Below are 24,765 nucleotides of genomic sequence, written 5' to 3'. Positions count from 1 at the left end.
TTACCGTGTGTATCTGCTAGATACTGCCTCTCATATGGTGGAGAGGCTCACTCCTTCTTGTGTCTCGTTCTCTGCACACGAGTTGCCCCTGGCTTCGATATAGCACGGGTTTTCTAGCGTCAGCGTGGCGTCACGTCAAGTCAGCGAAGTCAATATTACACGAATCGAGTCGACATGTTTGCTTGTTACGATGACGGAAGCAGAAGAAATGTGTGTGGAACTTCACTGCATCGGCTGCTCGCCTTTCAGCGTCCCTGTGTCTTATCAGACGAAGGTGACTGTGAAATTGGCAACGAGGCAGAGGTTAACGAACACATGCAAATGTCAACTTTCAACGTCGGCCGAAATAGCTCAGTTGGGAGAGCGTTAGACTGAAGATCTAAAGGTCCCTGGTTCGATCCCGGGTTTCGGCAGGTATTCGTTTTGATGCGACGCCAACGGAATTACCCTGCGTTTGTGATAATGCAACTACCGCTGGCAACAAAAATGACTCTCTCCTGTAGCTGTTGTGGTTGCCTAGTGCATGCCATAAGAGGAACTCACTAGACAACTAACTCCCTTAGAAGCAAAAGAATTAAAAATATCCTACCGACTGCATTCCTTTTTCTGTGTCCGGAGGTGAAGAACGTCTCCAACGGAACCGTGAAATGAGCGAAAACGTGGAAAACATTGCATTCGAAATGCTTGTGAATTTTCCAATTGCCCAGTGATTGTCGACAAAACACGTAAATTCTCTGCTCCAACGTATGAGACGTAACAACTGGTGCAATTTGTTGTTGCATCGTGTGCCAGCAGTCTTCGATAGTGTGTTACGAGCTTAGCGCGATAAGTTTGTAGACAGCATTTAGGCGACGTTTTATTAGTAACGGCCCCATGCAGCGATTGCACAACAGTAAAGGACATGAGTCAATGTATAGTTGTGCATCGTGTGAGGTTTTGCAGGCTCGTGTGAGCCCGGATAGCTCAGTCGGTAGAGCATTAGGCTTTTAACCTAAGGGTCCAGGGTTCAAGTCCCTGTCCGGGCGGAAATTTTAATACTGTGGTAGCGATTCGTCTGGTAGCGGTGGAAACGCTACGGAAAATAATGCAGCTACGCCGTTCCCTGACACCACAGTGCTTGAAACGGTAGCAGTTGCATGTGTCGGGAGAGCACCGCGCTACCGGCAGTCGTGGCCGAGTGGTTAAGGCGTCTGACTCGAAATCAGATTCCCCCTGGGAGCGTAGGTTCGAATCCTACCGGCTGCGTGCGGTTTTGCGTAAAGAGGAGCAAACATTTTCGCACACATGTGACATGCTTGGGCGAATGCGGGTGCAAACCAGTGACGCCTTTCTCAACAAGACGAAAATTTCCGTTTTAAGAATACTGAGTTTTCGCGACGACCGCTGCTTACTGTGGCTATCGGTTCACCTCGCGCTGACGCTGGGACTGCAGAAAGCCGTCGCTCATATCGTGAGTACACAGATGTGCTCGAAAGTGTTGGACAGAGCGAACATTTCATTTTCTTTTAAGAATCGCAATTTCAATCATTCGAGTGCGGCAAAAGCAGTGGTGCAGCGTTTCTTTTCTTAAGATCTCGCAGCTGCTTGGAGGTATGTCCATCGTTTTAAGACGACAGAAAACTAGCGTCAGCGGTGCGTCAGTGGGAAGTCGGTGAAGTCGCCATTGGAGCCATAAGCCAGTAATTACGACATGCGAATCGCTCGCACACCACGCAGCTGTACGATAATGCTCGTGCGTGGGCCCGCATAGCTGAGTCGGTAGAGCGTTAGGTTTTCAACAAAAGGGTCCTGGGTTCAAGTCCCTGTCTAGGCGAAATTAATACACTTTCTTAACGGCTAATGGAAACCCTACAGGAAAGAGCGAGGCCACGCCGTCTTCTGCCATCAGATTGCTTCTAAAGATGGCTGTTTCACTTGTCGGGAGTCGCTTCCGCCACCGGCAGTCGTGGCCGAGTGGTTAAGGCGTCTGACTTGAAATCAGATTCCCTCTGGGAGCGTAGGTTCGAGTCCTGCCGACTGCGCAAATTTTCTCGCTCTCAAAAGGCGGACGTTCAGCTGCATCCTAGCAGTTGCGTCACTACTAAACACGTGGGTCAGCAGCAATGTGCAGTGTTATTTGATCCAGGGCGCAGCGTTACAGTCGCGCCCAGAAGCCGCAGCTCATCTCCTCGTCTCACAGCCGTCCACCAGGTGTTAGTACAAGTGGTGCCTCACTGGGCAGTGCAGATGTGTCCATTTCAGCTTGCAGACGATGACCTGTAGCAATTTATGAGCTATCGCAAGTTGAATGTTTTACCGTGTGTATCTGCTAGATACTGCCTCTCATATGGTGGAGAGGCTCACTCCTTCTTGTGTCTCGTTCTCTGCACACGAGTTGCCCCTGGCTTCGATATAGCACGGGTTTTCTAGCGTCAGCGTGGCGTCACGTCAAGTCAGCGAAGTCAATATTACACGAATCGAGTCGACATGTTTGCTTGTTACGATGACGGAAGCAGAAGAAATGTGTGTGGAACTTCACTGCATCGGCTGCTCGCCTTTCAGCGTCCCTGTGTCTTATCAGACGAAGGTGACTGTGAAATTGGCAACGAGGCAGAGGTTAACGAACACATGCAAATGTCAACTTTCAACGTCGGCCGAAATAGCTCAGTTGGGAGAGCGTTAGACTGAAGATCTAAAGGTCCCTGGTTCGATCCCGGGTTTCGGCAGGTATTCGTTTTGATGCGACGCCAACGGAATTACCCTGCGTTTGTGATAATGCAACTACCGCTGGCAACAAAAATGACTCTCTCCTGTAGCTGTTGTGGTTGCCTAGTGCATGCCATAAGAGGAACTCACTAGACAACTAACTCCCTTAGAAGCAAAAGAATTAAAAATATCCTACCGACTGCATTCCTTTTTCTGTGTCCGGAGGTGAAGAACGTCTCCAACGGAACCGTGAAATGAGCGAAAACGTGGAAAACATTGCATTCGAAATGCTTGTGAATTTTCCAATTGCCCAGTGATTGTCGACAAAACACGTAAATTCTCTGCTCCAACGTATGAGACGTAACAACTGGTGCAATTTGTTGTTGCATCGTGTGCCAGCAGTCTTCGATAGTGTGTTACGAGCTTAGCGCGATAAGTTTGTAGACAGCATTTAGGCGACGTTTTATTAGTAACGGCCCCATGCAGCGATTGCACAACAGTAAAGGACATGAGTCAATGTATAGTTGTGCATCGTGTGAGGTTTTGCAGGCTCGTGTGAGCCCGGATAGCTCAGTCGGTAGAGCATTAGGCTTTTAACCTAAGGGTCCAGGGTTCAAGTCCCTGTCCGGGCGGAAATTTTAATACTGTGGTAGCGATTCGTCTGGTAGCGGTGGAAACGCTACGGAAAATAATGCAGCTACGCCGTTCCCTGACACCACAGTGCTTGAAACGTTAGCAGTTGCATGTGTCGGGAGAGCACCGCGCTACCGGCAGTCGTGGCCGAGTGGTTAAGGCGTCTGACTCGAAATCAGATTCCCCCTGGGAGCGTAGGTTCGAATCCTACCGGCTGCGTGCGGTTTTGCGTAAAGAGGAGCAAACATTTTCGCACACATGTGACATGCTTGGGCGAATGCGGGTGCAAACCAGTGACGCCTTTCTCAACAAGACGAAAATTTCCGTTTTAAGAATACTGAGTTTTCGCGACGACCGCTGCTTACTGTGGCTATCGGTTCACCTCGCGCTGACGCTGGGACTGCAGAAAGCCGTCGCTCATATCGTGAGTACACAGATGTGCTCGAAAGTGTTGGACAGAGCGAACATTTCATTTTCTTTTAAGAATCGCAATTTCAATCATTCGAGTGCGGCAAAAGCAGTGGTGCAGCGTTTCTTTTCTTAAGATCTCGCAGCTGCTTGGAGGTATGTCCATCGTTTTAAGACGACAGAAAACTAGCGTCAGCGGTGCGTCAGTGGGAAGTCGGTGAAGTCGCCATTGGAGCCATAAGCCAGTAATTACGACATGCGAATCGCTCGCACACCACGCAGCTGTACGATAATGCTCGTGCGTGGGCCCGCATAGCTGAGTCGGTAGAGCGTTAGGTTTTCAACAAAAGGGTCCTGGGTTCAAGTCCCTGTCTAGGCGAAATTAATACACTTTCTTAACGGCTAATGGAAACCCTACAGGAAAGAGCGAGGCCACGCCGTCTTCTGCCATCAGATTGCTTCTAAAGATGGCTGTTTCACTTGTCGGGAGTCGCTTCCGCCACCGGCAGTCGTGGCCGAGTGGTTAAGGCGTCTGACTTGAAATCAGATTCCCTCTGGGAGCGTAGGTTCGAGTCCTGCCGACTGCGCAAATTTTCTCGCTCTCAAAAGGCGGACGTTCAGCTGCATCCTAGCAGTTGCGTCACTACTAAACACGTGGGTCAGCAGCAATGTGCAGTGTTATTTGATCCAGGGCGCAGCGTTACAGTCGCGCCCAGAAGCCGCAGCTCATCTCCTCGTCTCACAGCCGTCCACCAGGTGTTAGTACAAGTGGTGCCTCACTGGGCAGTGCAGATGTGTCCATTTCAGCTTGCAGACGATGACCTGTAGCAATTTATGAGCTATCGCAAGTTGAATGTTTTACCGTGTGTATCTGCTAGATACTGCCTCTCATATGGTGGAGAGGCTCACTCCTTCTTGTGTCTCGTTCTCTGCACACGAGTTGCCCCTGGCTTCGATATAGCACGGGTTTTCTAGCGTCAGCGTGGCGTCACGTCAAGTCAGCGAAGTCAATATTACACGAATCGAGTCGACATGTTTGCTTGTTACGATGACGGAAGCAGAAGAAATGTGTGTGGAACTTCACTGCATCGGCTGCTCGCCTTTCAGCGTCCCTGTGTCTTATCAGACGAAGGTGACTGTGAAATTGGCAACGAGGCAGAGGTTAACGAACACATGCAAATGTCAACTTTCAACGTCGGCCGAAATAGCTCAGTTGGGAGAGCGTTAGACTGAAGATCTAAAGGTCCCTGGTTCGATCCCGGGTTTCGGCAGGTATTCGTTTTGATGCGACGCCAACGGAATTACCCTGCGTTTGTGATAATGCAACTACCGCTGGCAACAAAAATGACTCTCTCCTGTAGCTGTTGTGGTTGCCTAGTGCATGCCATAAGAGGAACTCACTAGACAACTAACTCCCTTAGAAGCAAAAGAATTAAAAATATCCTACCGACTGCATTCCTTTTTCTGTGTCCGGAGGTGAAGAACGTCTCCAACGGAACCGTGAAATGAGCGAAAACGTGGAAAACATTGCATTCGAAATGCTTGTGAATTTTCCAATTGCCCAGTGATTGTCGACAAAACACGTAAATTCTCTGCTCCAACGTATGAGACGTAACAACTGGTGCAATTTGTTGTTGCATCGTGTGCCAGCAGTCTTCGATAGTGTGTTACGAGCTTAGCGCGATAAGTTTGTAGACAGCATTTAGGCGACGTTTTATTAGTAACGGCCCCATGCAGCGATTGCACAACAGTAAAGGACATGAGTCAATGTATAGTTGTGCATCGTGTGAGGTTTTGCAGGCTCGTGTGAGCCCGGATAGCTCAGTCGGTAGAGCATTAGGCTTTTAACCTAAGGGTCCAGGGTTCAAGTCCCTGTCCGGGCGGAAATTTTAATACTGTGGTAGCGATTCGTCTGGTAGCGGTGGAAACGCTACGGAAAATAATGCAGCTACGCCGTTCCCTGACACCACAGTGCTTGAAACGGTAGCAGTTGCATGTGTCGGGAGAGCACCGCGCTACCGGCAGTCGTGGCCGAGTGGTTAAGGCGTCTGACTCGAAATCAGATTCCCCCTGGGAGCGTAGGTTCGAATCCTACCGGCTGCGTGCGGTTTTGCGTAAAGAGGAGCAAACATTTTCGCACACATGTGACATGCTTGGGCGAATGCGGGTGCAAACCAGTGACGCCTTTCTCAACAAGACGAAAATTTCCGTTTTAAGAATACTGAGTTTTCGCGACGACCGCTGCTTACTGTGGCTATCGGTTCACCTCGCGCTGACGCTGGGACTGCAGAAAGCCGTCGCTCATATCGTGAGTACACAGATGTGCTCGAAAGTGTTGGACAGAGCGAACATTTCATTTTCTTTTAAGAATCGCAATTTCAATCATTCGAGTGCGGCAAAAGCAGTGGTGCAGCGTTTCTTTTCTTAAGATCTCGCAGCTGCTTGGAGGTATGTCCATCGTTTTAAGACGACAGAAAACTAGCGTCAGCGGTGCGTCAGTGGGAAGTCGGTGAAGTCGCCATTGGAGCCATAAGCCAGTAATTACGACATGCAAATCGCTCGCACACCACGCAGCTGTACGATAATGCTCGTGCGTGGGCCCGCATAGCTGAGTCGGTAGAGCGTTAGGTTTTCAACCAAAGGGTCCTGGGTTCAAGTCCCTGTCTAGGCGAAATTAATACACTTTCTTAACGGCTAATGGAAACCCTACAGGAAAGAGCGAGGCCACGCCGTCTTCTGCCATCAGATTGCTTCTAAAGATGGCTGTTTCACTTGTCGGGAGTCGCTTCCGCCACCGGCAGTCGTGGCCGAGTGGTTAAGGCCTCTGACTTGAAATCAGATTCCCTCTGGGAGCGTAGGTTCGAGTCCTGCCGACTGCGCAAATTTTCTCGCTCTCAAAAGGCGGACGTTCACCTGCATCCTAGCAGTTGCGTCACTACTAAACACGTGGGTCAGCAGCAATGTGCAGTGTTATTTGATCCAGGGCGCAGCGTTACAGTCGCGCCCAGAAGCCGCAGCTCATCTCCTCGTCTCACAGCCGTTCACCAGGTGTTAGTACAAGTGGTGCCTCACTGGGCAGTGCAGATGTGTCCATTTCAGCTTGCAGACGATGACCTGTAGCAATTTATGAGCTATCGCAAGTTGAATGTTTTACCGTGTGTATCTGCTAGATACTGCCTCTCATATGGTGGAGAGGCTCACTCCTTCTTGTGTCTCGTTCTCTGCACACGAGTTGCCCCTGGCTTCGATATAGCACGGGTTTTCTAGCGTCAGCGTGGCGTCACGTCAAGTCAGCGAAGTCAATATTACACGAATCGAGTCGACATGTTTGCTTGTTACGATGACGGAAGCAGAAGAAATGTGTGTGGAACTTCACTGCATCGGCTGCTCGCCTTTCAGCGTCCCTGTGTCTTATCAGACGAAGGTGACTGTGAAATTGGCAACGAGGCAGAGGTTAACGAACACATGCAAATGTCAACTTTCAACGTCGGCCGAAATAGCTCAGTTGGGAGAGCGTTAGACTGAAGATCTAAAGGTCCCTGGTTCGATCCCGGGTTTCGGCAGGTATTCGTTTTGATGCGACGCCAACGGAATTACCCTGCGTTTGTGATAATGCAACTACCGCTGGCAACAAAAATGACTCTCTCCTGTAGCTGTTGTGGTTGCCTAGTGCATGCCATAAGAGGAACTCACTAGACAACTAACTCCCTTAGAAGCAAAAGAATTAAAAATATCCTACCGACTGCATTCCTTTTTCTGTGTCCGGAGGTGAAGAACGTCTCCAACGGAACCGTGAAATGAGCGAAAACGTGGAAAACATTGCATTCGAAATGCTTGTGAATTTTCCAATTGCCCAGTGATTGTCGACAAAACACGTAAATTCTCTGCTCCAACGTATGAGACGTAACAACTGGTGCAATTTGTTGTTGCATCGTGTGCCAGCAGTCTTCGATAGTGTGTTACGAGCTTAGCGCGATAAGTTTGTAGACAGCATTTAGGCGACGTTTTATTAGTAACGGCCCCATGCAGCGATTGCACAACAGTAAAGGACATGAGTCAATGTATAGTTGTGCATCGTGTGAGGTTTTGCAGGCTCGTGTGAGCCCGGATAGCTCAGTCGGTAGAGCATTAGGCTTTTAACCTAAGGGTCCAGGGTTCAAGTCCCTGTCCGGGCGGAAATTTTAATACTGTGGTAGCGATTCGTCTGGTAGCGGTGGAAACGCTACGGAAAATAATGCAGCTACGCCGTTCCCTGACACCACAGTGCTTGAAACGGTAGCAGTTGCATGTGTCGGGAGAGCACCGCGCTACCGGCAGTCGTGGCCGAGTGGTTAAGGCGTCTGACTCGAAATCAGATTCCCCCTGGGAGCGTAGGTTCGAATCCTACCGGCTGCGTGCGGTTTTGCGTAAAGAGGAGCAAACATTTTCGCACACATGTGACATGCTTGGGCGAATGCGGGTGCAAACCAGTGACGCCTTTCTCAACAAGACGAAAATTTCCGTTTTAAGAATACTGAGTTTTCGCGACGACCGCTGCTTACTGTGGCTATCGGTTCACCTCGCGCTGACGCTGGGACTGCAGAAAGCCGTCGCTCATATCGTGAGTACACAGATGTGCTCGAAAGTGTTGGACAGAGCGAACATTTCATTTTCTTTTAAGAATCGCAATTTCAATCATTCGAGTGCGGCAAAAGCAGTGGTGCAGCGTTTCTTTTCTTAAGATCTCGCAGCTGCTTGGAGGTATGTCCATCGTTTTAAGACGACAGAAAACTAGCGTCAGCGGTGCGTCAGTGGGAAGTCGGTGAAGTCGCCATTGGAGCCATAAGCCAGTAATTACGACATGCAAATCGCTCGCACACCACGCAGCTGTACGATAATGCTCGTGCGTGGGCCCGCATAGCTGAGTCGGTAGAGCGTTAGGTTTTCAACCAAAGGGTCCTGGGTTCAAGTCCCTGTCTAGGCGAAATTAATACACTTTCTTAACGGCTAATGGAAACCCTACAGGAAAGAGCGAGGCCACGCCGTCTTCTGCCATCAGATTGCTTCTAAAGATGGCTGTTTCACTTGTCGGGAGTCGCTTCCGCCACCGGCAGTCGTGGCCGAGTGGTTAAGGCCTCTGACTTGAAATCAGATTCCCTCTGGGAGCGTAGGTTCGAGTCCTGCCGACTGCGCAAATTTTCTCGCTCTCAAAAGGCGGACGTTCACCTGCATCCTAGCAGTTGCGTCACTACTAAACACGTGGGTCAGCAGCAATGTGCAGTGTTATTTGATCCAGGGCGCAGCGTTACAGTCGCGCCCAGAAGCCGCAGCTCATCTCCTCGTCTCACAGCCGTTCACCAGGTGTTAGTACAAGTGGTGCCTCACTGGGCAGTGCAGATGTGTCCATTTCAGCTTGCAGACGATGACCTGTAGCAATTTATGAGCTATCGCAAGTTGAATGTTTTACCGTGTGTATCTGCTAGATACTGCCTCTCATATGGTGGAGAGGCTCACTCCTTCTTGTGTCTCGTTCTCTGCACACGAGTTGCCCCTGGCTTCGATATAGCACGGGTTTTCTAGCGTCAGCGTGGCGTCACGTCAAGTCAGCGAAGTCAATATTACACGAATCGAGTCGACATGTTTGCTTGTTACGATGACGGAAGCAGAAGAAATGTGTGTGGAACTTCACTGCATCGGCTGCTCGCCTTTCAGCGTCCCTGTGTCTTATCAGACGAAGGTGACTGTGAAATTGGCAACGAGGCAGAGGTTAACGAACACATGCAAATGTCAACTTTCAACGTCGGCCGAAATAGCTCAGTTGGGAGAGCGTTAGACTGAAGATCTAAAGGTCCCTGGTTCGATCCCGGGTTTCGGCAGGTATTCGTTTTGATGCGACGCCAACGGAATTACCCTGCGTTTGTGATAATGCAACTACCGCTGGCAACAAAAATGACTCTCTCCTGTAGCTGTTGTGGTTGCCTAGTGCATGCCATAAGAGGAACTCACTAGACAACTAACTCCCTTAGAAGCAAAAGAATTAAAAATATCCTACCGACTGCATTCCTTTTTCTGTGTCCGGAGGTGAAGAACGTCTCCAACGGAACCGTGAAATGAGCGAAAACGTGGAAAACATTGCATTCGAAATGCTTGTGAATTTTCCAATTGCCCAGTGATTGTCGACAAAACACGTAAATTCTCTGCTCCAACGTATGAGACGTAACAACTGGTGCAATTTGTTGTTGCATCGTGTGCCAGCAGTCTTCGATAGTGTGTTACGAGCTTAGCGCGATAAGTTTGTAGACAGCATTTAGGCGACGTTTTATTAGTAACGGCCCCATGCAGCGATTGCACAACAGTAAAGGACATGAGTCAATGTATAGTTGTGCATCGTGTGAGGTTTTGCAGGCTCGTGTGAGCCCGGATAGCTCAGTCGGTAGAGCATTAGGCTTTTAACCTAAGGGTCCAGGGTTCAAGTCCCTGTCCGGGCGGAAATTTTAATACTGTGGTAGCGATTCGTCTGGTAGCGGTGGAAACGCTACGGAAAATAATGCAGCTACGCCGTTCCCTGACACCACAGTGCTTGAAACGGTAGCAGTTGCATGTGTCGGGAGAGCACCGCGCTACCGGCAGTCGTGGCCGAGTGGTTAAGGCGTCTGACTCGAAATCAGATTCCCCCTGGGAGCGTAGGTTCGAATCCTACCGGCTGCGTGCGGTTTTGCGTAAAGAGGAGCAAACATTTTCGCACACATGTGACATGCTTGGGCGAATGCGGGTGCAAACCAGTGACGCCTTTCTCAACAAGACGAAAATTTCCGTTTTAAGAATACTGAGTTTTCGCGACGACCGCTGCTTACTGTGGCTATCGGTTCACCTCGCGCTGACGCTGGGACTGCAGAAAGCCGTCGCTCATATCGTGAGTACACAGATGTGCTCGAAAGTGTTGGACAGAGCGAACATTTCATTTTCTTTTAAGAATCGCAATTTCAATCATTCGAGTGCGGCAAAAGCAGTGGTGCAGCGTTTCTTTTCTTAAGATCTCGCAGCTGCTTGGAGGTATGTCCATCGTTTTAAGACGACAGAAAACTAGCGTCAGCGGTGCGTCAGTGGGAAGTCGGTGAAGTCGCCATTGGAGCCATAAGCCAGTAATTACGACATGCAAATCGCTCGCACACCACGCAGCTGTACGATAATGCTCGTGCGTGGGCCCGCATAGCTGAGTCGGTAGAGCGTTAGGTTTTCAACCAAAGGGTCCTGGGTTCAAGTCCCTGTCTAGGCGAAATTAATACACTTTCTTAACGGCTAATGGAAACCCTACAGGAAAGAGCGAGGCCACGCCGTCTTCTGCCATCAGATTGCTTCTAAAGATGGCTGTTTCACTTGTCGGGAGTCGCTTCCGCCACCGGCAGTCGTGGCCGAGTGGTTAAGGCCTCTGACTTGAAATCAGATTCCCTCTGGGAGCGTAGGTTCGAGTCCTGCCGACTGCGCAAATTTTCTCGCTCTCAAAAGGCGGACGTTCACCTGCATCCTAGCAGTTGCGTCACTACTAAACACGTGGGTCAGCAGCAATGTGCAGTGTTATTTGATCCAGGGCGCAGCGTTACAGTCGCGCCCAGAAGCCGCAGCTCATCTCCTCGTCTCACAGCCGTTCACCAGGTGTTAGTACAAGTGGTGCCTCACTGGGCAGTGCAGATGTGTCCATTTCAGCTTGCAGACGATGACCTGTAGCAATTTATGAGCTATCGCAAGTTGAATGTTTTACCGTGTGTATCTGCTAGATACTGCCTCTCATATGGTGGAGAGGCTCACTCCTTCTTGTGTCTCGTTCTCTGCACACGAGTTGCCCCTGGCTTCGATATAGCACGGGTTTTCTAGCGTCAGCGTGGCGTCACGTCAAGTCAGCGAAGTCAATATTACACGAATCGAGTCGACATGTTTGCTTGTTACGATGACGGAAGCAGAAGAAATGTGTGTGGAACTTCACTGCATCGGCTGCTCGCCTTTCAGCGTCCCTGTGTCTTATCAGACGAAGGTGACTGTGAAATTGGCAACGAGGCAGAGGTTAACGAACACATGCAAATGTCAACTTTCAACGTCGGCCGAAATAGCTCAGTTGGGAGAGCGTTAGACTGAAGATCTAAAGGTCCCTGGTTCGATCCCGGGTTTCGGCAGGTATTCGTTTTGATGCGACGCCAACGGAATTACCCTGCGTTTGTGATAATGCAACTACCGCTGGCAACAAAAATGACTCTCTCCTGTAGCTGTTGTGGTTGCCTAGTGCATGCCATAAGAGGAACTCACTAGACAACTAACTCCCTTAGAAGCAAAAGAATTAAAAATATCCTACCGACTGCATTCCTTTTTCTGTGTCCGGAGGTGAAGAACGTCTCCAACGGAACCGTGAAATGAGCGAAAACGTGGAAAACATTGCATTCGAAATGCTTGTGAATTTTCCAATTGCCCAGTGATTGTCGACAAAACACGTAAATTCTCTGCTCCAACGTATGAGACGTAACAACTGGTGCAATTTGTTGTTGCATCGTGTGCCAGCAGTCTTCGATAGTGTGTTACGAGCTTAGCGCGATAAGTTTGTAGACAGCATTTAGGCGACGTTTTATTAGTAACGGCCCCATGCAGCGATTGCACAACAGTAAAGGACATGAGTCAATGTATAGTTGTGCATCGTGTGAGGTTTTGCAGGCTCGTGTGAGCCCGGATAGCTCAGTCGGTAGAGCATTAGGCTTTTAACCTAAGGGTCCAGGGTTCAAGTCCCTGTCCGGGCGGAAATTTTAATACTGTGGTAGCGATTCGTCTGGTAGCGGTGGAAACGCTACGGAAAATAATGCAGCTACGCCGTTCCCTGACACCACAGTGCTTGAAACGGTAGCAGTTGCATGTGTCGGGAGAGCACCGCGCTACCGGCAGTCGTGGCCGAGTGGTTAAGGCGTCTGACTCGAAATCAGATTCCCCCTGGGAGCGTAGGTTCGAATCCTACCGGCTGCGTGCGGTTTTGCGTAAAGAGGAGCAAACATTTTCGCACACATGTGACATGCTTGGGCGAATGCGGGTGCAAACCAGTGACGCCTTTCTCAACAAGACGAAAATTTCCGTTTTAAGAATACTGAGTTTTCGCGACGACCGCTGCTTACTGTGGCTATCGGTTCACCTCGCGCTGACGCTGGGACTGCAGAAAGCCGTCGCTCATATCGTGAGTACACAGATGTGCTCGAAAGTGTTGGACAGAGCGAACATTTCATTTTCTTTTAAGAATCGCAATTTCAATCATTCGAGTGCGGCAAAAGCAGTGGTGCAGCGTTTCTTTTCTTAAGATCTCGCAGCTGCTTGGAGGTATGTCCATCGTTTTAAGACGACAGAAAACTAGCGTCAGCGGTGCGTCAGTGGGAAGTCGGTGAAGTCGCCATTGGAGCCATAAGCCAGTAATTACGACATGCGAATCGCTCGCACACCACGCAGCTGTACGATAATGCTCGTGCGTGGGCCCGCATAGCTGAGTCGGTAGAGCGTTAGGTTTTCAACAAAAGGGTCCTGGGTTCAAGTCCCTGTCTAGGCGAAATTAATACACTTTCTTAACGGCTAATGGAAACCCTACAGGAAAGAGCGAGGCCACGCCGTCTTCTGCCATCAGATTGCTTCTAAAGATGGCTGTTTCACTTGTCGGGAGTCGCTTCCGCCACCGGCAGTCGTGGCCGAGTGGTTAAGGCGTCTGACTTGAAATCAGATTCCCTCTGGGAGCGTAGGTTCGAGTCCTGCCGACTGCGCAAATTTTCTCGCTCTCAAAAGGCGGACGTTCAGCTGCATCCTAGCAGTTGCGTCACTACTAAACACGTGGGTCAGCAGCAATGTGCAGTGTTATTTGATCCAGGGCGCAGCGTTACAGTCGCGCCCAGAAGCCGCAGCTCATCTCCTCGTCTCACAGCCGTCCACCAGGTGTTAGTACAAGTGGTGCCTCACTGGGCAGTGCAGATGTGTCCATTTCAGCTTGCAGACGATGACCTGTAGCAATTTATGAGCTATCGCAAGTTGAATGTTTTACCGTGTGTATCTGCTAGATACTGCCTCTCATATGGTGGAGAGGCTCACTCCTTCTTGTGTCTCGTTCTCTGCACACGAGTTGCCCCTGGCTTCGATATAGCACGGGTTTTCTAGCGTCAGCGTGGCGTCACGTCAAGTCAGCGAAGTCAATATTACACGAATCGAGTCGACATGTTTGCTTGTTACGATGACGGAAGCAGAAGAAATGTGTGTGGAACTTCACTGCATCGGCTGCTCGCCTTTCAGCGTCCCTGTGTCTTATCAGACGAAGGTGACTGTGAAATTGGCAACGAGGCAGAGGTTAACGAACACATGCAAATGTCAACTTTCAACGTCGGCCGAAATAGCTCAGTTGGGAGAGCGTTAGACTGAAGATCTAAAGGTCCCTGGTTCGATCCCGGGTTTCGGCAGGTATTCGTTTTGATGCGACGCCAACGGAATTACCCTGCGTTTGTGATAATGCAACTACCGCTGGCAACAAAAATGACTCTCTCCTGTAGCTGTTGTGGTTGCCTAGTGCATGCCATAAGAGGAACTCACTAGACAACTAACTCCCTTAGAAGCAAAAGAATTAAAAATATCCTACCGACTGCATTCCTTTTTCTGTGTCCGGAGGTGAAGAACGTCTCCAACGGAACCGTGAAATGAGCGAAAACGTGGAAAACATTGCATTCGAAATGCTTGTGAATTTTCCAATTGCCCAGTGATTGTCGACAAAACACGTAAATTCTCTGCTCCAACGTATGAGACGTAACAACTGGTGCAATTTGTTGTTGCATCGTGTGCCAGCAGTCTTCGATAGTGTGTTACGAGCTTAGCGCGATAAGTTTGTAGACAGCATTTAGGCGACGTTTTATTAGTAACGGCCCCATGCAGCGATTGCACAACAGTAAAGGACATGAGTCAATGTATAGTTGTGCATCGTGTGAGGTTTTGCAGGCTCGTGTGAGCCCGGATAGCTCAGTCGGTAGAGCATTAGGCTTTTAACCTAAGGGTCCAGGGTTCAAGTCCCTGTCCGGGCGGAAATTTTAATACTGTGGTAGCGATTCGTCTGGTAGCGGTGGAAACGCTACGGAAAATAATGCAGCTACGCCGTTCCCTGACACCACAGTGCTTGAAACGTTAGCAGTTGCATGTGTCGGGAGAGCACCGCGCTACCGGCAGTCGTGGCCGAGTGGTTAAGGCGTCTGACTCGAAATCAGATTCCCCCTGGGAGCGTAGGTTCGAATCCTACCGGCTGCGGATGGTTTTGCGTAAAGAGGAGCAAACATTTTCGCACACATGTGACATGCTTGGGCGAATGCGGGTGCAAACCAGTGACGCCTTTCTCAACAAGACGAAAATTTCCGTTTTAAGAATACTGAGTTTTCGCGACGACCGCTGCTTACTGTGGCTATCGGTTCACCTCGCGCTGACGCTGGGACTGCAGAAAGCCGTCGCTCATATCGTGAGTACACAGATGTGCTCGAAAGTGTTGGACAGAGCGAACATTTCATTTTCTTTTAAGAATCGCAATTTCAATCATTCGAGTGCGGCAAAAGCAGTGGTGCAGCGTTTCTTTTCTTAAGATCTCGCAGCTGCTTGGAGGTATGTCCATCGTTTTAAGACGACAGAAAACTAGCGTCAGCGGTGCGTCAGTGGGAAGTCGGTGAAGTCGCCATTGGAGCCATAAGCCAGTAATTACGACATGCGAATCGCTCGCACACCACGCAGCTGTACGATAATGCTCGTGCGTGGGCCCGCATAGCTGAGTCGGTAGAGCGTTAGGTTTTCAACAAAAGGGTCCTGGGTTCAAGTCCCTGTCTAGGCGAAATTAATACACTTTCTTAACGGCTAATGGAAACCCTACAGGAAAGAGCGAGGCCACGCCGTCTTCTGCCATCAGATTGCTTCTAAAGATGGCTGTTTCACTTGTCGGGAGTCGCTTCCGCCACCGGCAGTCGTGGCCGAGTGGTTAAGGCCTCTGACTTGAAATCAGATTCCCTCTGGGAGCGTAGGTTCGAGTCCTGCCGACTGCGCAAATTTTCTCGCTCTCAAAAGGCGGACGTTCACCTGCATCCTAGCAGTTGCGTCACTACTAAACACGTGGGTCAGCAGCAATGTGCAGTGTTATTTGATCCAGGGCGCAGCGTTACAGTCGCGCCCAGAAGCCGCAGCTCATCTCCTCGTCTCACAGCCGTTCACCAGGTGTTAGTACAAGTGGTGCCTCACTGGGCAGTGCAGATGTGTCCATTTCAGCTTGCAGACGATGACCTGTAGCAATTTATGAGCTATCGCAAGTTGAATGTTTTACCGTGTGTATCTGCTAGATACTGCCTCTCATATGGTGGAGAGGCTCACTCCTTCTTGTGTCTCGTTCTCTGCACACGAGTTGCCCCTGGCTTCGATATAGCACGGGTTTTCTAGCGTCAGCGTGGCGTCACGTCAAGTCAGCGAAGTCAATATTACACGAATCGAGTCGACATGTTTGCTTGTTACGATGACGGAAGCAGAAGAAATGTGTGTGGAACTTCACTGCATCGGCTGCTCGCCTTTCAGCGTCCCTGTGTCTTATCAGACGAAGGTGACTGTGAAATTGGCAACGAGGCAGAGGTTAACGAACACATGCAAATGTCAACTTTCAACGTCGGCCGAAATAGCTCAGTTGGGAGAGCGTTAGACTGAAGATCTAAAGGTCCCTGGTTCGATCCCGGGTTTCGGCAGGTATTCGTTTTGATGCGACGCCAACGGAATTACCCTGCGTTTGTGATAATGCAACTACCGCTGGCAACAAAAATGACTCTCTCCTGTAGCTGTTGTGGTTGCCTAGTGCATGCCATAAGAGGAACTCACTAGACAACTAACTCCCTTAGAAGCAAAAGAATTAAAAATATCCTACCGACTGCATTCCTTTTTCTGTGTCCGGAGGTGAAGAACGTCTCCAACGGAACCGTGAAATGAGCGAAAACGTGGAAAACATTGCATTCGAAATGCTTGTGAATTTTCCAATTGCCCAGTGATTGTCGACAAAACACGTAAATTCTCTGCTCCAACGTATGAGACGTAACAACTGGTGCAATTTGTTGTTGCATCGTGTGCCAGCAGTCTTCGATAGTGTGTTACGAGCTTAGCGCGATAAGTTTGTAGACAGCATTTAGGCGACGTTTTATTAGTAACGGCCCCATGCAGCGATTGCACAACAGTAAAGGACATGAGTCAATGTATAGTTGTGCATCGTGTGAGGTTTTGCAGGCTCGTGTGAGCCCGGATAGCTCAGTCGGTAGAGCATTAGGCTTTTAACCTAAGGGTCCAGGGTTCAAGTCCCTGTCCGGGCGGAAATTTTAATACTGTGGTAGCGATTCGTCTGGTAGCGGTGGAAACGCTACGGAAAATAATGCAGCTACGCCGTTCCCTGACACCACAGTGCTTGAAACGGTAGCAGTTGCATGTGTCGGGAGAGCACCGCGCTACCGGCAGTCGTGGCCGAGTGGTTAAGGCGTCTGACTCGAAATCAGATTCCCCCTGGGAGCGTAGGTTCGAATCCTACCGGCTGCGTGCGGTTTTGCGTAAAGAGGAGCAAACATTTTCGCACACATGTGACATGCTTGGGCGAATGCGGGTGCAAACCAGTGACGCCTTTCTCAACAAGACGAAAATTTCCGTTTTAAGAATACTGAGTTTTCGCGACGACCGCTGCTTACTGTGGCTATCGGTTCACCTCGCGCTGACGCTGGGACTGCAGAAAGCCGTCGCTCATATCGTGAGTACACAGATGTGCTCGAAAGTGTTGGACAGAGCGAACATTTCATTTTCTTTTAAGAATCGCAATTTCAATCATTCGAGTGCGGCAAAAGCAGTGGTGCAGCGTTTCTTTTCTTAAGATCTCGCAGCTGCTTGGAGGTATGTCCATCGTTTTAAGACGACAGAAAACTAGCGTCAGCGGTGCGTCAGTGGGAAGTCGGTGAAGTCGCCATTGGAGCCATAAGCCAGTAATTACGACATGCAAATCGCTCGCACACCACGCAGCTGTACGATAATGCTCGTGCGTGGGCCCGCATAGCTGAGTCGGTAGAGCGTTAGGTTTTCAACCAAAGGGTCCTGGGTTCAAGTCCCTGTCTAGGCGAAATTAATACACTTTCTTAACGGCTAATGGAAACCCTACAGGAAAGAGCGAGGCCACGCCGTCTTCTGCCATCAGATTGCTTCTAAAGATGGCTGTTTCACTTGTCGGGAGTCGCTTCCGCCACCGGCAGTCGTGGCCGAGTGGTTAAGGCCTCTGACTTGAAATCAGATTCCCTCTGGGAGCGTAGGTTCGAGTCCTGCCGACTGCGCAAATTTTCTCGCTCTCAAAAGGCGGACGTTCACCTGCATCCTAGCAGTTGCGTCACTACTAAACACGTGGGTCAGCAGCAATGTGCAGTGTTATTTGATCCAGGGCGCAGCGTTACAGTCGCGCCCAGAAGCCGCAGCTCATCTCCTCGTCTCACAGCCGTTCACCAGGTGTTAGTACAAGTGGTGCCTCACTGGGCAGTGCAGATGTGTCCATTTCAGCTTGCAGACGATGACCTGTAGCAATTTATGAGCTATCGCAAGTTGAATGTTTTACCGTGTGTATCTGCTAGATACTGCCTCTCATATGGTGGAGAGGCTCACTCCTTCTTGTGTCTCGTTCTCTGCACACGAGTTGCCCCTGGCTTCGATATAGCACGGGTTTTCTAGCGTCAGCGTGGCGTCACGTCAAGTCAGCGAAGTCAATATTACACGAATCGAGTCGACATGTTTGCTTGTTACGATGACGGAAGCAGAAGAAATGTGTGTGGAACTTCACTGCATCGGCTGCTCGCCTTTCAGCGTCCCTGTGTCTTATCAGACGAAGGTGACTGTGAAATTGGCAACGAGGCAGAGGTTAACGAACACATGCAAATGTCAACTTTCAACGTCGGCCGAAATAGCTCAGTTGGGAGAGCGTTAGACTGAAGATCTAAAGGTCCCTGGTTCGATCCCGGGTTTCGGCAGGTATTCGTTTTGATGCGACGCCAACGGAATTACCCTGCGTTTGTGATAATGCAACTACCGCTGGCAACAAAAATGACTCTCTCCTGTAGCTGTTGTGGTTGCCTAGTGCATGCCATAAGAGGAACTCACTAGACAACTAACTCCCTTAGAAGCAAAAGAATTAAAAATATCCTACCGACTGCATTCCTTTTTCTGTGTCCGGAGGTGAAGAACGTCTCCAACGGAACCGTGAAATGAGCGAAAACGTGGAAAACATTGCATTCGAAATGCTTGTGAATTTTCCAATTGCCCAGTGATTGTCGACAAAACACGTAAATTCTCTGCTCCAACGTATGAGACGTAACAACTGGTGCAATTTGTTGTTGCATCGTGTGCCAGCAGTCTTCGATAGTGTGTTACGAGCTTAGCGCGATAAGTTTGTAGACAGCATTTAGGCGACGTTTTATTAGTAACGGCCCCATGCAGCGATTGCACAACAGTAAAGGACATGAGTCAATGTATAGTTGTGCATCGTGTGAGGTTTTGCAGGCTCGTGTGAGCCCGGATAGCTCAGTCGGTAGAGCATTAGGCTTTTAACCTAAGGGTCCAGGGTTCAAGTCCCTGTCCGGGCGGAAATTTTAATACTGTGGTAGCGATTCGTCTGGTAGCGGTGGAAACGCTACGGAAAATAATGCAGCTACGCCGTTCCCTGACACCACAGTGCTTGAAACGGTAGCAGTTGCATGTGTCGGGAGAGCACCGCGCTACCGGCAGTCGTGGCCGAGTGGTTAAGGCGTCTGACTCGAAATCAGATTCCCCCTGGGAGCGTAGGTTCGAATCCTACCGGCTGCGTGCGGTTTTGCGTAAAGAGGAGCAAACATTTTCGCACACATGTGACATGCTTGGGCGAATGCGGGTGCAAACCAGTGACGCCTTTCTCAACAAGACGAAAATTTCCGTTTTAAGAATACTGAGTTTTCGCGACGACCGCTGCTTACTGTGGCTATCGGTTCACCTCGCGCTGACGCTGGGACTGCAGAAAGCCGTCGCTCATATCGTGAGTACACAGATGTGCTCGAAAGTGTTGGACAGAGCGAACATTTCATTTTCTTTTAAGAATCGCAATTTCAATCATTCGAGTGCGGCAAAAGCAGTGGTGCAGCGTTTCTTTTCTTAAGATCTCGCAGCTGCTTGGAGGTATGTCCATCGTTTTAAGACGACAGAAAACTAGCGTCAGCGGTGCGTCAGTGGGAAGTCGGTGAAGTCGCCATTGGAGCCATAAGCCAGTAATTACGACATGCGAATCGCTCGCACACCACGCAGCTGTACGATAATGCTCGTGCGTGGGCCCGCATAGCTGAGTCGGTAGAGCGTTAGGTTTTCAACAAAAGGGTCCTGGGTTCAAGTCCCTGTCTAGGCGAAATTAATACACTTTCTTAACGGCTAATGGAAACCCTACAGGAAAGAGCGAGGCCACGCCGTCTTCTGCCATCAGATTGCTTCTAAAGATGGCTGTTTCACTTGTCGGGAGTCGCTTCCGCCACCGGCAGTCGTGGCCGAGTGGTTAAGGCGTCTGACTTGAAATCAGATTCCCTCTGGGAGCGTAGGTTCGAGTCCTGCCGACTGCGCAAATTTTCTCGCTCTCAAAAGGCGGACGTTCAGCTGCATCCTAGCAGTTGCGTCACTACTAAACACGTGGGTCAGCAGCAATGTGCAGTGTTATTTGATCCAGGGCGCAGCGTTACAGTCGCGCCCAGAAGCCGCAGCTCATCTCCTCGTCTCACAGCCGTCCACCAGGTGTTAGTACAAGTGGTGCCTCACTGGGCAGTGCAGATGTGTCCATTTCAGCTTGCAGACGATGACCTGTAGCAATTTATGAGCTATCGCAAGTTGAATGTTTTACCGTGTGTATCTGCTAGATACTGCCTCTCATATGGTGGAGAGGCTCACTCCTTCTTGTGTCTCGTTCTCTGCACACGAGTTGCCCCTGGCTTCGATATAGCACGGGTTTTCTAGCGTCAGCGTGGCGTCACGTCAAGTCAGCGAAGTCAATATTACACGAATCGAGTCGACATGTTTGCTTGTTACGATGACGGAAGCAGAAGAAATGTGTGTGGAACTTCACTGCATCGGCTGCTCGCCTTTCAGCGTCCCTGTGTCTTATCAGACGAAGGTGACTGTGAAATTGGCAACGAGGCAGAGGTTAACGAACACATGCAAATGTCAACTTTCAACGTCGGCCGAAATAGCTCAGTTGGGAGAGCGTTAGACTGAAGATCTAAAGGTCCCTGGTTCGATCCCGGGTTTCGGCAGGTATTCGTTTTGATGCGACGCCAACGGAATTACCCTGCGTTTGTGATAATGCAACTACCGCTGGCAACAAATATGACTCTCTCCTGTAGCTGTTGTGGTTGCCTAGTGCATGCCATAAGAGGAACTCACTAGACAACTAACTCCCTTAGAAGCAAAAGAATTAAAAATATCCTACCGACTGCATTCCTTTTTCTGTGTCCGGAGGTGAAGAACGTCTCCAACGGAACCGTGAAAAGAGCGAAAACGTGGAAAACATTGCATTCGAAATGCTTGTGAATTTTCCAATTGCCCAGTGATTGTCGACAAAACACGTAAATTCTCTGCTCCAACGTATGAGACGTAACAACTGGTGCAATTTGTTGTTGCATCGTGTGCCAGCAGTCTTCGATAGTGTGTTACGAGCTTAGCGCGATAAGTTTGTAGACAGCATTTAGGCGACGTTTTATTAGTAACGGCCCCATGCAGCGATTGCACAACAGTAAAGGACATGAGTCAATGTATAGTTGTGCATCGTGTGAGGTTTTGCAGGCTCGTGTGAGCCCGGATAGCTCAGTCGGTAGAGCATTAGGCTTTTAACCTAAGGGTCCAGGGTTCAAGTCCCTGTCCGGGCGGAAATTTTAATACTGTGGTAGCGATTCGTCTGGTAGCGGTGGAAACGCTACGGAAAATAATGCAGCTACGCCGTTCCCTGACACCACAGTGCTTGAAACGGTAGCAGTTGCATGTGTCGGGAGAGCACCGCGCTACCGGCAGTCGTGGCCGAGTGGTTAAGGCGTCTGACTCGAAATCAGATTCCCCTGGGAGCGTAGGTTCGAATCCTACTGGCTGCGTGCGGTTTTGCGTAAAGAGGAGCAAACATTTTCGCACACATGTGACATGCTTGGGCGAATGCGGGTGCAAACCAGTGACGCCTTTCTCAACAAGACGAAAATTTCCGTTTTAAGAATACTGAGTTTTCGCGACGACCGCTGCTTACTGTGGCTATCGGTTCACCTCGCGCTGACGCTGGGACTGCAGAAAGCCGTCGCTCATATCGTGAGTACACAGATGTGCTCGAAAGTGTTGGACAGAGCGAACATTTCATTTTCTTTTAAGAATCGCAATTTCAATCATTCGAGTGCGGCAAAAGCAGTGGTGCAGCGTTTCTTTTCTTAAGATCTCGCAGCTGCTTGGAGGTATGTCCATCGTTTTAAGACGACAGAAAACTAGCGTCAGCGGTGCGTCAGTGGGAAGTCGGTCAGTAATTACGACATGCGAATCGCTCGCACACCACGCAGCTGTACGATAATGCTCGTGCGTGGGCCCGCATAGCTGAGTCGGTAGAGCGTTAGGTTTTCAACCAAAGGGTCCTGGGTTCAAGTCCCTGTCTAGGCGAAATTAATACACTTTCTTAACGGCTAATGGAAACCCTACAGGAAAGAGCGAGGCCACGCCGTCTTCTGCCATCAGATTGCTTCTAAAGATGGCTGTTTCACTTGTCGGGAGTCGCTTCCGCCACCGGCAGTCGTGGCCGAGTGGTTAAGGCGTCTGACTTGAAATCAGATTCCCTCTGGGAGCGTAGGTTCGAGTCCTGCCGACTGCGCAAATTTTCTCGCTCTCAAAAGGCGGACGTTCAGCTGCATCCTAGCAGTTGCGTCACTACTAAACACGTGGGTCAGCAGCAATGTGCAGTGTTATTTGATCCAGGGCGCAGCGTTACAGTCGCGCCCAGAAGCCGCAGCTCATCTCCTCGTCTCACAGCCGTCCACCAGGTGTTAGTACAAGTGGTGCCTCACTGGGCAGTGCAGATGTGTCCATTTCAGCTTGCAGACGATGACCTGTAGCAATTTATGAGCTATCGCAAGTTGAATGTTTTACCGTGTGTATCTGCTAGATACTGCCTCTCATATGGTGGAGAGGCTCACTCCTTCTTGTGTCTCGTTCTCTGCACACGAGTTGCCCCTGGCTTCGATATAGCACGGGTTTTCTAGCGTCAGCGTGGCGTCACGTCAAGTCAGCGAAGTCAATATTACACGAATCGAGTCGACATGTTTGCTTGTTACGATGACGGAAGCAGAAGAAATGTGTGTGGAACTTCACTGCATCGGCTGCTCGCCTTTCAGCGTCCCTGTGTCTTATCAGACGAAGGTGACTGTGAAATTGGCAACGAGGCAGAGGTTAACGAACACATGCAAATGTCAACTTTCAACGTCGGCCGAAATAGCTCAGTTGGGAGAGCGTTAGACTGAAGATCTAAAGGTCCCTGGTTCGATCCCGGGTTTCGGCAGGTATTCGTTTTGATGCGACGCCAACGGAATTACCCTGCGTTTGTGATAATGCAACTACCGCTGGCAACAAAAATGACTCTCTCCTGTAGCTGTTGTGGTTGCCTAGTGCATGCCATAAGAGGAACTCACTAGACAACTAACTCCCTTAGAAGCAAAAGAATTAAAAATATCCTACCGACTGCATTCCTTTTTCTGTGTCCGGAGGTGAAGAACGTCTCCAACGGAACCGTGAAAAGAGCGAAAACGTGGAAAACATTGCATTCGAAATGCTTGTGAATTTTCCAATTGCCCAGTGATTGTCGACAAAACACGTAAATTCTCTGCTCCAACGTATGAGACGTAACAACTGGTGCAATTTGTTGTTGCATCGTGTGCCAGCAGTCTTCGATAGTGTGTTACGAGCTTAGCGCGATAAGTTTGTAGACAGCATTTAGGCGACGTTTTATTAGTAACGGCCCCATGCAGCGATTGCACAACAGTAAAGGACATGAGTCAATGTATAGTTGTGCATCGTGTGAGGTTTTGCAGGCTCGTGTGAGCCCGGATAGCTCAGTCGGTAGAGCATTAGGCTTTTAACCTAAGGGTCCAGGGTTCAAGTCCCTGTCCGGGCGGAAATTTTAATACTGTGGTAGCGATTCGTCTGGTAGCGGTGGAAACGCTACGGAAAATAATGCAGCTACGCCGTTCCCTGACACCACAGTGCTTGAAACGGTAGCAGTTGCATGTGTCGGGAGAGCACCGCGCTACCGGCAGTCGTGGCCGAGTGGTTAAGGCGTCTGACTCGAAATCAGATTCCCCCTGGGAGCGTAGGTTCGAATCCTACCGGCTGCGTGCGGTTTTGCGTAAAGAGGAGCAAACATTTTCGCACACATGTGACATGCTTGGGCGAATGCGGGTGCAAACCAGTGACGCCTTTCTCAACAAGACGAAAATTTCCGTTTTAAGAATACTGAGTTTTCGCGACGACCGCTGCTTACTGTGGCTATCGGTTCACCTCGCGCTGACGCTGGGACTGCAGAAAGCCGTCGCTCATATCGTGAGTACACAGATGTGCTCGAAAGTGTTGGACAGAGCGAACATTTCATTTTCTTTTAAGAATCGCAATTTCAATCATTCGAGTGCGGCAAAAGCAGTGGTGCAGCGTTTCTTTTCTTAAGATCTCGCAGCTGCTTGGAGGTATGTCCATCGTTTTAAGACGACAGAAAACTAGCGTCAGCGGTGCGTCAGTGGGAAGTCGGTCAGTAATTACGACATGCGAATCGCTCGCACACCACGCAGCTGTACGATAATGCTCGTGCGTGGGCCCGCATAGCTGAGTCGGTAGAGCGTTAGGTTTTCAACCAAAGGGTCCTGGGTTCAAGTCCCTGTCTAGGCGAAATTAATACACTTTCTTAACGGCTAATGGAAACCCTACAGGAAAGAGCGAGGCCACGCCGTCTTCTGCCATCAGATTGCT

At 49.8% G+C, this 24,765-nt stretch overlaps 43 non-coding genes across 43 annotated transcripts; all 43 read left to right on the top strand.

Annotated features, from left to right (window-relative positions):
- Nucleotides 1-340: 340 nt before the first annotated feature.
- Nucleotides 341-413, top strand: Trnaf-gaa (transfer RNA phenylalanine (anticodon GAA)). The gene has a single exon. It is a non-coding gene; the product is annotated as a tRNA-Phe (tRNA).
- A 539-nt stretch (nt 414-952) lies between these two features.
- Trnak-uuu (transfer RNA lysine (anticodon UUU)) lies at nt 953-1,025 on the top strand. The gene has a single exon. It is a non-coding gene; the product is annotated as a tRNA-Lys (tRNA).
- Nucleotides 1,026-1,163: 138 nt separating this feature from the next.
- Trnas-cga (transfer RNA serine (anticodon CGA)) lies at nt 1,164-1,245 on the top strand. Its single transcript has one exon. It is a non-coding gene; the product is annotated as a tRNA-Ser (tRNA).
- A 694-nt stretch (nt 1,246-1,939) lies between these two features.
- Trnas-uga (transfer RNA serine (anticodon UGA)) lies at nt 1,940-2,021 on the top strand. The gene has a single exon. It is a non-coding gene; the product is annotated as a tRNA-Ser (tRNA).
- Nucleotides 2,022-2,632: 611 nt separating this feature from the next.
- Trnaf-gaa (transfer RNA phenylalanine (anticodon GAA)) lies at nt 2,633-2,705 on the top strand. Its single transcript has one exon. It is a non-coding gene; the product is annotated as a tRNA-Phe (tRNA).
- Nucleotides 2,706-3,244: 539 nt separating this feature from the next.
- On the top strand, nt 3,245-3,317 carry Trnak-uuu (transfer RNA lysine (anticodon UUU)). Its single transcript has one exon. It is a non-coding gene; the product is annotated as a tRNA-Lys (tRNA).
- A 138-nt stretch (nt 3,318-3,455) lies between these two features.
- Nucleotides 3,456-3,537, top strand: Trnas-cga (transfer RNA serine (anticodon CGA)). The gene has a single exon. It is a non-coding gene; the product is annotated as a tRNA-Ser (tRNA).
- Nucleotides 3,538-4,231: 694 nt separating this feature from the next.
- Trnas-uga (transfer RNA serine (anticodon UGA)) lies at nt 4,232-4,313 on the top strand. The gene has a single exon. It is a non-coding gene; the product is annotated as a tRNA-Ser (tRNA).
- Nucleotides 4,314-4,924: 611 nt separating this feature from the next.
- On the top strand, nt 4,925-4,997 carry Trnaf-gaa (transfer RNA phenylalanine (anticodon GAA)). The gene has a single exon. It is a non-coding gene; the product is annotated as a tRNA-Phe (tRNA).
- A 539-nt stretch (nt 4,998-5,536) lies between these two features.
- Nucleotides 5,537-5,609, top strand: Trnak-uuu (transfer RNA lysine (anticodon UUU)). Its single transcript has one exon. It is a non-coding gene; the product is annotated as a tRNA-Lys (tRNA).
- A 138-nt stretch (nt 5,610-5,747) lies between these two features.
- Trnas-cga (transfer RNA serine (anticodon CGA)) lies at nt 5,748-5,829 on the top strand. Its single transcript has one exon. It is a non-coding gene; the product is annotated as a tRNA-Ser (tRNA).
- A 694-nt stretch (nt 5,830-6,523) lies between these two features.
- Nucleotides 6,524-6,605, top strand: Trnas-uga (transfer RNA serine (anticodon UGA)). Its single transcript has one exon. It is a non-coding gene; the product is annotated as a tRNA-Ser (tRNA).
- Nucleotides 6,606-7,216: 611 nt separating this feature from the next.
- Trnaf-gaa (transfer RNA phenylalanine (anticodon GAA)) lies at nt 7,217-7,289 on the top strand. Its single transcript has one exon. It is a non-coding gene; the product is annotated as a tRNA-Phe (tRNA).
- A 539-nt stretch (nt 7,290-7,828) lies between these two features.
- Trnak-uuu (transfer RNA lysine (anticodon UUU)) lies at nt 7,829-7,901 on the top strand. The gene has a single exon. It is a non-coding gene; the product is annotated as a tRNA-Lys (tRNA).
- Nucleotides 7,902-8,039: 138 nt separating this feature from the next.
- On the top strand, nt 8,040-8,121 carry Trnas-cga (transfer RNA serine (anticodon CGA)). Its single transcript has one exon. It is a non-coding gene; the product is annotated as a tRNA-Ser (tRNA).
- Nucleotides 8,122-8,815: 694 nt separating this feature from the next.
- On the top strand, nt 8,816-8,897 carry Trnas-uga (transfer RNA serine (anticodon UGA)). The gene has a single exon. It is a non-coding gene; the product is annotated as a tRNA-Ser (tRNA).
- A 611-nt stretch (nt 8,898-9,508) lies between these two features.
- Trnaf-gaa (transfer RNA phenylalanine (anticodon GAA)) lies at nt 9,509-9,581 on the top strand. Its single transcript has one exon. It is a non-coding gene; the product is annotated as a tRNA-Phe (tRNA).
- Nucleotides 9,582-10,120: 539 nt separating this feature from the next.
- On the top strand, nt 10,121-10,193 carry Trnak-uuu (transfer RNA lysine (anticodon UUU)). The gene has a single exon. It is a non-coding gene; the product is annotated as a tRNA-Lys (tRNA).
- Nucleotides 10,194-10,331: 138 nt separating this feature from the next.
- Trnas-cga (transfer RNA serine (anticodon CGA)) lies at nt 10,332-10,413 on the top strand. Its single transcript has one exon. It is a non-coding gene; the product is annotated as a tRNA-Ser (tRNA).
- A 694-nt stretch (nt 10,414-11,107) lies between these two features.
- Nucleotides 11,108-11,189, top strand: Trnas-uga (transfer RNA serine (anticodon UGA)). The gene has a single exon. It is a non-coding gene; the product is annotated as a tRNA-Ser (tRNA).
- Nucleotides 11,190-11,800: 611 nt separating this feature from the next.
- On the top strand, nt 11,801-11,873 carry Trnaf-gaa (transfer RNA phenylalanine (anticodon GAA)). Its single transcript has one exon. It is a non-coding gene; the product is annotated as a tRNA-Phe (tRNA).
- A 539-nt stretch (nt 11,874-12,412) lies between these two features.
- On the top strand, nt 12,413-12,485 carry Trnak-uuu (transfer RNA lysine (anticodon UUU)). Its single transcript has one exon. It is a non-coding gene; the product is annotated as a tRNA-Lys (tRNA).
- A 138-nt stretch (nt 12,486-12,623) lies between these two features.
- On the top strand, nt 12,624-12,705 carry Trnas-cga (transfer RNA serine (anticodon CGA)). The gene has a single exon. It is a non-coding gene; the product is annotated as a tRNA-Ser (tRNA).
- A 694-nt stretch (nt 12,706-13,399) lies between these two features.
- On the top strand, nt 13,400-13,481 carry Trnas-uga (transfer RNA serine (anticodon UGA)). The gene has a single exon. It is a non-coding gene; the product is annotated as a tRNA-Ser (tRNA).
- A 611-nt stretch (nt 13,482-14,092) lies between these two features.
- Nucleotides 14,093-14,165, top strand: Trnaf-gaa (transfer RNA phenylalanine (anticodon GAA)). The gene has a single exon. It is a non-coding gene; the product is annotated as a tRNA-Phe (tRNA).
- Nucleotides 14,166-14,704: 539 nt separating this feature from the next.
- Nucleotides 14,705-14,777, top strand: Trnak-uuu (transfer RNA lysine (anticodon UUU)). Its single transcript has one exon. It is a non-coding gene; the product is annotated as a tRNA-Lys (tRNA).
- A 138-nt stretch (nt 14,778-14,915) lies between these two features.
- Nucleotides 14,916-14,997, top strand: Trnas-cga (transfer RNA serine (anticodon CGA)). Its single transcript has one exon. It is a non-coding gene; the product is annotated as a tRNA-Ser (tRNA).
- A 694-nt stretch (nt 14,998-15,691) lies between these two features.
- Trnas-uga (transfer RNA serine (anticodon UGA)) lies at nt 15,692-15,773 on the top strand. The gene has a single exon. It is a non-coding gene; the product is annotated as a tRNA-Ser (tRNA).
- Nucleotides 15,774-16,384: 611 nt separating this feature from the next.
- Trnaf-gaa (transfer RNA phenylalanine (anticodon GAA)) lies at nt 16,385-16,457 on the top strand. Its single transcript has one exon. It is a non-coding gene; the product is annotated as a tRNA-Phe (tRNA).
- A 539-nt stretch (nt 16,458-16,996) lies between these two features.
- Nucleotides 16,997-17,069, top strand: Trnak-uuu (transfer RNA lysine (anticodon UUU)). The gene has a single exon. It is a non-coding gene; the product is annotated as a tRNA-Lys (tRNA).
- Nucleotides 17,070-17,207: 138 nt separating this feature from the next.
- Nucleotides 17,208-17,289, top strand: Trnas-cga (transfer RNA serine (anticodon CGA)). The gene has a single exon. It is a non-coding gene; the product is annotated as a tRNA-Ser (tRNA).
- Nucleotides 17,290-17,983: 694 nt separating this feature from the next.
- On the top strand, nt 17,984-18,065 carry Trnas-uga (transfer RNA serine (anticodon UGA)). Its single transcript has one exon. It is a non-coding gene; the product is annotated as a tRNA-Ser (tRNA).
- Nucleotides 18,066-18,676: 611 nt separating this feature from the next.
- On the top strand, nt 18,677-18,749 carry Trnaf-gaa (transfer RNA phenylalanine (anticodon GAA)). Its single transcript has one exon. It is a non-coding gene; the product is annotated as a tRNA-Phe (tRNA).
- A 539-nt stretch (nt 18,750-19,288) lies between these two features.
- Trnak-uuu (transfer RNA lysine (anticodon UUU)) lies at nt 19,289-19,361 on the top strand. The gene has a single exon. It is a non-coding gene; the product is annotated as a tRNA-Lys (tRNA).
- Nucleotides 19,362-19,499: 138 nt separating this feature from the next.
- Trnas-cga (transfer RNA serine (anticodon CGA)) lies at nt 19,500-19,581 on the top strand. The gene has a single exon. It is a non-coding gene; the product is annotated as a tRNA-Ser (tRNA).
- Nucleotides 19,582-20,275: 694 nt separating this feature from the next.
- Trnas-uga (transfer RNA serine (anticodon UGA)) lies at nt 20,276-20,357 on the top strand. Its single transcript has one exon. It is a non-coding gene; the product is annotated as a tRNA-Ser (tRNA).
- Nucleotides 20,358-20,968: 611 nt separating this feature from the next.
- On the top strand, nt 20,969-21,041 carry Trnaf-gaa (transfer RNA phenylalanine (anticodon GAA)). Its single transcript has one exon. It is a non-coding gene; the product is annotated as a tRNA-Phe (tRNA).
- A 539-nt stretch (nt 21,042-21,580) lies between these two features.
- Trnak-uuu (transfer RNA lysine (anticodon UUU)) lies at nt 21,581-21,653 on the top strand. The gene has a single exon. It is a non-coding gene; the product is annotated as a tRNA-Lys (tRNA).
- A 138-nt stretch (nt 21,654-21,791) lies between these two features.
- Trnas-cga (transfer RNA serine (anticodon CGA)) lies at nt 21,792-21,872 on the top strand. The gene has a single exon. It is a non-coding gene; the product is annotated as a tRNA-Ser (tRNA).
- A 670-nt stretch (nt 21,873-22,542) lies between these two features.
- Nucleotides 22,543-22,624, top strand: Trnas-uga (transfer RNA serine (anticodon UGA)). Its single transcript has one exon. It is a non-coding gene; the product is annotated as a tRNA-Ser (tRNA).
- Nucleotides 22,625-23,235: 611 nt separating this feature from the next.
- Trnaf-gaa (transfer RNA phenylalanine (anticodon GAA)) lies at nt 23,236-23,308 on the top strand. The gene has a single exon. It is a non-coding gene; the product is annotated as a tRNA-Phe (tRNA).
- A 539-nt stretch (nt 23,309-23,847) lies between these two features.
- On the top strand, nt 23,848-23,920 carry Trnak-uuu (transfer RNA lysine (anticodon UUU)). Its single transcript has one exon. It is a non-coding gene; the product is annotated as a tRNA-Lys (tRNA).
- Nucleotides 23,921-24,058: 138 nt separating this feature from the next.
- Trnas-cga (transfer RNA serine (anticodon CGA)) lies at nt 24,059-24,140 on the top strand. Its single transcript has one exon. It is a non-coding gene; the product is annotated as a tRNA-Ser (tRNA).
- Nucleotides 24,141-24,765: the final 625 nt, after the last annotated feature.

Source organism: Schistocerca cancellata, chromosome 3 (genome assembly GCF_023864275.1).
Source record: "Schistocerca cancellata isolate TAMUIC-IGC-003103 chromosome 3, iqSchCanc2.1, whole genome shotgun sequence".
NCBI classification, from domain to species: Eukaryota; Metazoa; Arthropoda; class Insecta; order Orthoptera; family Acrididae; genus Schistocerca; species Schistocerca cancellata.
The sequence above is the reverse complement of the archived record's forward strand: the minus strand, read 5'-3'. Positions and strand labels throughout refer to the sequence as shown.